This window comes from Diadema antillarum, unplaced genomic scaffold (assembly GCF_040938485.1).
Source record: "Diadema antillarum isolate AM-2024a unplaced genomic scaffold, OU_Dant_1.0 seq00002233_RagTag, whole genome shotgun sequence".
Classification (NCBI taxonomy): domain Eukaryota; kingdom Metazoa; phylum Echinodermata; class Echinoidea; order Diadematoida; family Diadematidae; genus Diadema; species Diadema antillarum.
Window position 1 is genome coordinate 66126 of NW_027272865.1, and position 10170 is coordinate 76295.

A 10170-nucleotide genomic window follows, 5' to 3' on the forward strand; every position below is an offset into this window, starting at 1 on the left:
TCTCTCAAATTATTCCACAGTTTTGTCCCATAATAAGAAATACTCCTTCGTTTCAACTCCGTGCGAATCGGCGGTAATGTAAAATTCTTTGTCGTTTGTCTTAGGCTGTAATTATAACTCTTAAAAACATAATGACGTCGCAAACATCGAGGCACTAAATCATGAACTACTTTATACATAAAATAAAAAACACGTTTAATCTTTCGATCTTGTAATCCATCTAATTTAAGCATATCATAAACCGTATCAGAAGAAACTGCCCAATCTACTCCCATAACTGTTCGCACTGCCCTGTTTTGTACAACCCGTAGCTTTCGTTCAAAACCCTTTCCCACATTTCCCCACACAATACTACAATAATCAAATTCAGATTGGATAATACATTAAAAACATAAGTGCGGTTTTTTGACCTATAAAATACTTAATCCGCCTCAACAAATATACATCTTTTACAATCTTTTTTCTTAACGTTTCGACTTGAACTGACCAGTCAAGGTGTTCATCAATCATAATTCCTAGATATTTTACATGCTTTACACGTTGTATTGTCTTTCCTCCAATAACAACATCACGTACAACAACATTTCTAATTCTCTTCCTGGATCCTACCAGCATAAACTCACATTTCATTACATTCAAAAACAGTTTATGTCGGGTCAGCCATCGATTTACCAATTCTAATTCTTCATTTAAAGTGTCAATGACAGTGGAAGGGTTTTTGTGCGAAAAATAAATACACGTATCATCAGCGTAGAGGGAGACTTTACACTTCTTTATGCACTTTGCTCACTGATCTAGAGGGCTCACACCCATAAATATTTCCCCATAGGGATGTGTGTTAAAAATCAAATTTCAAAAAATTCTGTAAAATAGCTGAGAGAAATGAGGTGTTTCAGCTTCACTAACCTGGATAAGTTAGATATACCCTTTCATCCATCAAATTCTTAGGGTGGATAATTCAGTTCAAATTCTGTCCAGGGGTCCGCAAAGCCAGACTACGAGTTCTTGTCACTCAAAAAATCACCCATTTTCCGTACACGTACCCAATGAAATATAGTCCCCTCAAATTCCACCAGAAAAGCTTTCATCTTCCAACCAAAATGCAATTTGTAGAGGAATGATTACTCAATATCTACAGCTATTCAGTTTTTTGCCAAACTACATCATTGATTTTTTGTTATTTATTTCTTCATTTATTTTGGTATCTTTGGTACGAATTTGTGAAGGGGTCTGGGGCATTCCATTGTATTTACGGGTGTGAGCCCTATAGTGGAGGTCATATTTCTCATTTGACTTTTAAACATCATAAATGTGTTTTTGATGAGATTTGCACCTACATCATATGGAAAATTACACATTCAATGGTTATAAAGCTCCTCAAAGGGACATTTTTGAAACTCATGCCCTTTGAGGTTTTTTTCAAAAAATAAAAATGTAGTGTTGATCAGTTCTTCATATTAGATGAATACAGTACCTAGATGCAGGCAGTAATCTTTGATTATGGGGGTGTCATCATCACATTATTGCCTACAAAATACTTGAAAAGACTTTGTTTTGTCAAACAGACTAACTTTATGAATTTTGACCTGTTTCAGTGGTAGCCAAACAAAGAAATACATTAAAATAACACAGTCATTCAAAGTTGTGTGATACTGATGACTGCTATGTACAAAGATCTATCCACAACAACATTATAAGGAAACAAATTGTAGCCAAACAGAGTTTGGGGGGGGGGTAGAGGAGAGAGGTGGGGGGTAGGAAGGGGAAGGGGGAGGGAGGAAGAGATCTGACACAATAGATCAACATAAACCAGCAGAGTTTGTAAGGGATGAATACTTCCCATAGACTTGTGTGCATTGCATGCATCCTCTATAGGGCTCACACCCATAAATATTTCCCCATAGGGATGTGTGTTAAAAATCAAATTTCAAAAAATTCTGTAAAATAGCTGGGAGAAATGAGGTGTTTCAGCTTCACTAACCTGGATAAGTTAGATATACCCTTTCATCCATCGAATTCTCAGGGTGGATAATTCAGTTCAAATTCTGTCCAGGGGTCCGCAAAGCCAGACTACGAGTTCTTGTTACTCAAAAAATCACCCATTTTCCGTACACGTACCCAATGAAATATAGTCCCCTCAAATTCCACCAGAAAAGCTTTCATCTTCCAACCAAAATGCAATTTGTAGAGGAATGATTACTCAATATCTACAGCTATTCAGTTTTTTGCCAAACTACATCATTGATTTTTTGTTATTTATTTCTTCATTTATTTTGGTATCTTTGGTACGAATTTGTGAAGGGGTCTGGGGCATTCCATTGTATTTACGGGTGTGAGCCCTATAGTGGAGGTCATATTTCTCATTTGACTTTTAAACATCATAAATGTGTTTTTGATGAGATTTGCACCTACATCATATGGAAAATTACACATTCAATGGTTATAAAGCTCCTCAAAGGGACATTTTTGAAACTCATGCCCTTTGAGGTTTTTTCAAAAAATAAAAATGTAGTCTTGATCAGTTCTTCATATTAGATGAATACAGTACCTAGATGCAGGCAGTAATCTATGGGGGTGTCATCATCACATTATTGCCTACAAAATACTTGAAAAGACTTTGTTTTGTCAAACAGACTAACTTTATGAATTTTGACCTGTTTCAGTGGTAGCCAAACAAAGAAATACATTAAAATAACACAGTCATTCAAAGTTGTGTGATACTGATGACTGCTATGTACAAAGATCTATCCACAACAACATAATAAGGAAACAAATTGTAGCCAAACAGAGTTGGGGGGGGGGGGGGGTAGAGGAGAGAGGTGGGGAGGGGGGGTAGGAAGGGGAAGGGGGAGGGAGGAAGAGATCTGACACAATAGATCAACATAAACCAGCAGAGTTTGTAAGGGATGAATACTTCCCATAGACTTGTGTGCATTGCATGCATCCTCTATAGGGCTCACACCCATAAATATTTCCCCATAGGGATGTGTGTTAAAAATCAAATTTCAAAAAATTCTGTAAAATAGCTGGGAGAAATGAGGTGTTTCAGCTTCACTAACCTGGATAAGTTAGATATACCCTTTCATCCATCGAATTCTCAGGGTGGATAATTCAGTTCAAATTCTGTCCAGGGGTCCGCAAAGCCAGACTACGAGTTCTTGTTACTCAAAAAATCACCCATTTCCCGTACACGTACCCAATGAAATATAGTCCCCTCAAATTCCACCAGAAAAGCTTTCATCTTCCAACCAAAATGCAATTTGTAGAGGAATGATTACTCAATATTTACAGCTATTCAGTTTTTTGCCAAACTACATCATTGATTTTTTATCATTTTTTTCTTCATTTATTTTGGTATCTTTGGTACGAATTTGTGAAGGGGTCTGGGGCATTCCATTTTATTTACGGGTGTGAGCCCTAGAGGGGAGATCAGTGACTTTGCTAGGTCGTTGATGTACAATGTGAACGATAGAGGGCCAAGATTACTTCCCTGTGGGATACCACAATCTACTTTCTGCATTGATGACGTAACACCATTGACAACAGTGCACTGACACCTATCTTGTAAGTAACTCCGAAACCATGTAAGAGCTCTTTCACTCTGTCCCGTTCTTCTGAGTTTATACAATAAAATACCATGGTGGACAGTATCGAAGGCTTTTTTCAAAGCTAAGGCCACCATTCCTACCAATTTACCCTCGTCTATAATAGAATCTGACCAGTTTGCCGTCACATTCAATAGAGCTGTTTCAGTTGAATGTTTCGGTCTAAAGCCAAACTGACTTTCACTCAATATAGATTCTTCAATCAAATATCTGTAAAACTGGTTACATACTAATTTCTCCATAATTTTAGCAAAAATGGGTAAAACAGATATTGGTCTATAATTCCCGATGTCACTCTTATCCCCTCCTTTGTGGATCGGGGTTACCCGTGACAATTTCCATTCTCTGGGAAATGAGCCATGCATTATGGACATATTGAAAATGTGAGTAAGAGGTCTGACAATGTAACTTGCTACGGGCTTTATTAGGGATGCTTGGATTGTGTCTAAACCACTTGATTTATTTTCCTGTAATCCATTCAACATATCCAACACTTCTTGTTCAGTTATTTCTTTGAAATCTAAATTCATTATTACTCTCGTTTTCTTCTTCATCATCATCTTCATTATCATCATCATTATTGTAACCATCATTCATTTCTTCTCGTTCATGTCTGCTGTGAAAATCATCATCGGTTGAGAGAGTTTCCTGTATTTGTTTGCCTATGTTTGTAAAATATAAATTCATCTTTTCTGCTATCACATTTTTGTCATCAATTTCTATTCCATTTTCCCCAATCTGATTAATGGCACAAGTTTTGTTTTTCTGTGGGAGTACATACTGCAGTGCTTTCCAGATATCACCTGACTGACCTTGGCAAGAGGAAATAGATGCTGAAATATATTCTTTCTTCGCCAAACATATTTGAGCAGTGACTTTATTTCTTAATACTCTGTATCGATCCCAGTCATCGGGTGATTGCGTCTCTTTAGCTTTTTTCTTTTGCTTATTTCTATTTTGAATAAGTTCAATAATACATTCATTTATCCACGGTGATTCTTTCTTTTTTACTCTCTTCTTCCGTAGAGGTGCATGTTTATCTAATATTCCCTTGAACTTGTTCTCAAATAATATGTATGCCTTCTCAGCATCTTGCTCTTCAAAAACATCTGTCCATATCAGTGAATTTATATCATCTTTATACAGCAATATATCTATTTTCTTTATATTTCTGCTATACTGTGCAGACCGTCTTCACCTTGCTTTGTATTACCCCATGCACAATATATGAGATAATGATCACTCAAAGCGATTGGTAACACTTTAACATTTCTTATATTATCTTCGTTACTTGTTAATATCACATCCACCAATGTACTTGTCACTGAAGTTACTCTTGTCGGTGATTTTACACATTGTACCAAACCACAATTTTCTGCTATGTCACAAAGTCTTCTCGTTTGCCATGACTGAGGACTAAGCATATCGCAATTCATATCACCTAATATCAAATAATCCGTACCAGTATCATCTAATTTCTGTAAAACTTTCTCGAAAAGTTGAAAAACTGCCGAGGTCGTATTTGGTGGTCTGTACCATACTACTACAAACAATGGCTTAGCATTTGGCCAAAAAAAAAAATCAACAACAATCATTTCAAGTTCTTTCTCTTCTAAATCAGTTCTTACTTTAAAAACAATGTTTTTTTTTTAAATACATAGCTACTCCGCCACCTGAGCGGTTTCTGTCTTTCCTAAGAAAATTATAAGAATCAATATTTAATTCATTATCTTTTATGGTGTCATTCAAAATGAGTTTCACTTAACGATAATACATCGAAATCTGTCACATGAGTAAGATGACGCAATTCATCTATATTCTTTGTTAATGAAAAACAGTTGAGATGAGTTATTTTCAGACCTTTTTCTTGTTTCAAAGTTTGAATTTGTTCAACAGGCATATCAAGCGACGGTGATGGGCATGCTACCGGGGTAACAGACGATTTGCTGACTGAAGGATCAGGATACTTGGTAGTTTCATCAGATGTAAAAGGAAGCTGTTTCCAACAACATTTTCGGCAGATCCAGTCCTTATCACTTTTGAAAAAATCGATTTCTTTCTCTGAGCAAACGAGGTGACACCAATTATGGCATAAAATACATAGGATAGCATTTTGATTATTCCGCACACTTTTTCCACAACAGATACATAGATATTTCAATTTCATTTCGGGAATAAAACACGGAGACAGCAGAATATCGTCACGCGACTTACTCGAGAAGTGCGAGGTCGTCCACGGTCCTGACTAGAACTCGTTTCTCCTTGCCATCAGGTGTCGATCTCCATACCGTGATTCTGCCATCGTTGGTTCGGACGCGTTTCACATTGGGCATTTTCCTCGCTCTATTCATCAGGTCTCTTCTGAACGGGGTCAGGTCCTCCTGAACGAAGATGTCTGAGCCCTTCAGCTTGGTCTTCGCTTCGTACACTCGTTGGCGAATGTTGTACGTTTAGAATCGCACGATGATGGGATTTGGGCGTCCTTCCCTCCTTCCGCTTCTGGGAGTGATTCGATGGCTCCTGGCGATGTCATTTCCAGTCATTTCCATGCTAGGCATAATTTGTCTGTTTGCAGGGATGCCAAGTTCAAAAAAAAAAATTATGAGTGAGATTTTCATTACTCGGCATCTCGGCATGCGAATGTGCGCGCGAGCGAGGGTGTGGGAGGGGTTTTTTCCCCCTGTGGCCTCCCACGGTAGGGAGCTTTTTCAATTTTTAGCTCTTAATGGTGCGATCAGGTGCATACTTAAGTGACTATTTTTTACTTATTTTGAAAGACAAAAGGGAAGTATACCTTCAATTGCAACCATTAATCTAATCTTTTGAGCTATGCTCATTATTATAGGCCCAAGTTGCAGACTTCGCCAGATGCGTGAGAAAAATGGATGTCATGCGTGAGATCGTGATATGGCCCCTAAATGCTTGAGTCTCACGCAGAATGCGTGAGACTTGGTAGCTCCGTGTTTGTAGCATAATTCTAGCATATTTTGGAAGGAAATCTCTACGTGTTTAGTGTACTGTGGTATCTTATTTTGGTTGGTTTGTTAGTTACTTTGTCAGGTGATACCGTGATTTGTCGACGAAATTAACAATAAAAAGTTGTGAAGTCGTTGTTTTACTAAAATTTATTTCTAGAACCTATTTTTATTTTCTCTTATTTCTTATGTCCCTTTTTTCTTGTTAGCCGATTGGGCAGCATGTTTAAAGGACAAGTTCACCTGTCATGTCATGTGGACTGAGTGAATGCAACAATATCAGTAGAACACATCCAAAGAGACTTTTCTCCTAAATCTCGTTGAACACATCAGTGAAAATTTGGAGAAACTCGGACGATCCGTTCAAGAGTTATGAATTTTCAAAGTATCTGCGCAGTTACTGCTGGATGAGAAGACTACTACAGTGTATGATGTCACATGCGTACAACGATATAAAGAAAATAAAAAGAGAATTTGACAAAACATTACTTTTTGAATAAAGTGCACATTTCTTTCACTTGTTACTGACGTACGTTAAGGGTAATATTATTCTCCCTGCCTTCGGAAAGAGAGAAGACGAGTATTCTCTTGTTATGCGAGAAAAGTGAAAATATGTTGATTTTTCTTTATTCTTTCTTTATATCGTTGTACACATGTGACATCACAAGCTATAGTAGTCTTCTCATCCAGCCGTGACTGAGCAGAAACTTCAAACTGAGCAGAAGCTTTTGAACGGACTGTCCGCATGGTCCGATTTTCCTCAAACTCTCACTTATGCGTTCTACTAATATTGCTGCATTCACTCAACCCACATGTCTATGAAGGTGAACTTTTCCTTTAAGGACAAGTTCACCTTCATAGACATGTGAATTGAGTGAAGTAAAATGCAACAATATTGATAGAACACATCAGCAAGAGTTTGAGGAAAATCGGACAATACGTTTAAAAATTATGAAATTTTTGAAGTTTCTGCTTAGTCACTGCTGAATGAGAAGACTATACTACAGCTTGAGATGTCACATGTGTACAACGGTATAAAGAAAGTTTAAAGAAAATTCAAGATATTTCAATGTTTTTCGCATAATAAAGGAACACTTAACTTCCCTCTTTCAGATGGCAAGGGGAATAATATTAACCTTAACGTACGTCAGTAGCGTGTTGAGGATATGTGCACTTTTTGCAAAAAGTAATATTTTGTGAAATTCTCTTTATATTTTCCCTATATCGTTGTAGGGCCTACGCATGTGACATCATACACTGTAGTAGTCTTATCATCCAGCAGTGACTGTGCAGATACTTTAAAAATTCATAACTTTTGAACACTAACATTGTCCGATTTTCCCCAAACTTTCACTGATGTGTTGTATACAAATACTGCTGCATTCACTCAAACCACGTATATGAAAGTGGACTTGTCCTTTAAATGCGGGGACGTGGGGACGTGGGTTATGTGACATTAACCCGTTCCATACTGAATTCTGAAATCCCCATAGACTTAATACACAGTCCACCAGGTTCCCGCATGGAACGGGTTAATTTCATGGCGATTGAGCATATAGTATTGATATTCACTGTTATACTCTATATGTTGCGCCCTTATACTTTCATGTGTCAATTAATTTTCATTTTCAATTTATTGAAAACCAAAGATCAAGGATATATCAGATATTACGTAAATCAATGTTAGATAAAATTCACGAGTTACAAAATTATGATTTTGAAGGGCCCCTTCAGAAGCCAGGGTTTGTGAGGGCACTCCATACAAAATACAATTAGAGCTGGGATTCGGTGGCACAGTGGACAACAGTCACTATAATGTCAGGTGACAAAAACTAAGTCATCTGTCATAATTAATATCAATTATCAATCAGACCAGTCACGAGACTATTAATCAAATACCAAAATGCTACACAAGTCCATACATTAGACGAGTTAGAGGGATGATAATCACCTATATTCATAAGTTTGTTGAGACAGGGCTTCAGGTTTCCCAACGTTTTATGATTTTCAATTCAATTTTCAATTAAATTCAATTCAATTTATTCATTTCATAAAATCACATATAAAATATTTGCATAGATGTGTGAGTCAAAGGAGGAAATCACGCAAAAGCCGAGGGTAGGGCTTGGAAATGGGGATTTCCTTTACAATATAGTTTAAAATCACAGTTTTGAATGAAACATATTATATATATATATACATATATATATATATATATATATATATATATATATATCAAAATGTACGCAAAACAGAACTAAGATTAGAAGCCGTTACAAAATCAACAAATGATGGATACAGGAAACAAAACAACGACTGAACTAATACAATATGATACAGTACAATAAAATACAAAACAAACATGCAGGATAATTGTCAAAGTTACATTTTAAGATAAAGAGAAACCTCATGAAATATGAAAGAGCATGTATAAGAGGAATTCAAAATGATTGCAATTAATAACAATTGGCTTTGAAATGCCTGAGATATCCAAAACAAAGCGATCCTAATAAAATGTGGGACCCACCTTTCCTTATGATTGCTTTGTTTTATTTTATTTTTTTACATCAACCATTTCAAAATTGATTTTTTTTTAAATCAAATAAACTTTGAATTTCCCTTATTGCTTGCTCTTTAACATTTGATAAGGGGATTTCTATAGTAGGCCTATCTCGCAAAAAGTTAAAAGCTGAATACTCATCTCAACCAATGTAGAGTATCATCTCTTTAAATTTACAACATATCAATGAGTGTAGGCCTATCATGAACATCATTAGAATTTATTATGCAAAGAGATAAGAAAATGAAGACCACAAACACACGAATGCACACACATACACGCATCCACACCACATAGAACACACAAGAATGTGTGTTGTTTAGGCTCATAATCTTTGGTCAGAAAATCACTCTTTTGTAAAATGTTCAATGGCAATGGTGTCTAAAACTTAGTTCACTTTAATTTGTTAGAGCTTTGTTTTAATTATTTAACCTTGAACCTATCGAATATCGTACTGCTCATTTGCCATAATTTTCAAGGATTTTTTTTTTTCTTGAACCTAGAGAATGTCCTACTGTTCCTAATATCAATAATTTGGCAGATTTTCAAGCCATGTCGGCGCAGGAATGTCAATAGATTATACATCTCTGTCACTGTACCTGTTCTTGTGTTTTAGGTCTAGTACAGCATATCAATAGTGAGCGACTATAATGCATTCATAGTTGCCATCATTTTCATGGACCTTTTTTTTTTCGTTAGATCTTTGAAGTTTTTTTTTTTTTGTAACCTCTTTCCTTTCCAGACCTGCTAATTTCAATTAGCAATTCAACATATTCTACTTTTGTATTTAGCTCCATTTGCATGTGAAGTGTTTTAGTTAAGTTCAGACAGTGATCCTCATCTTCAAGGATAAGCTAATTAAGTGGCACTGCACTGGCGAGCCATGTAAGCTCAGTGGTATCCTACAAAATCAATTCAGCCAGCAAAATCTGTTCCCCGACATAAATCTTACTGGAGATATGCAGGAGATATTATCTTAAAACCGACACGTCGAAGAAACAAAACAAAACAAATCAGGTATATCAAATGG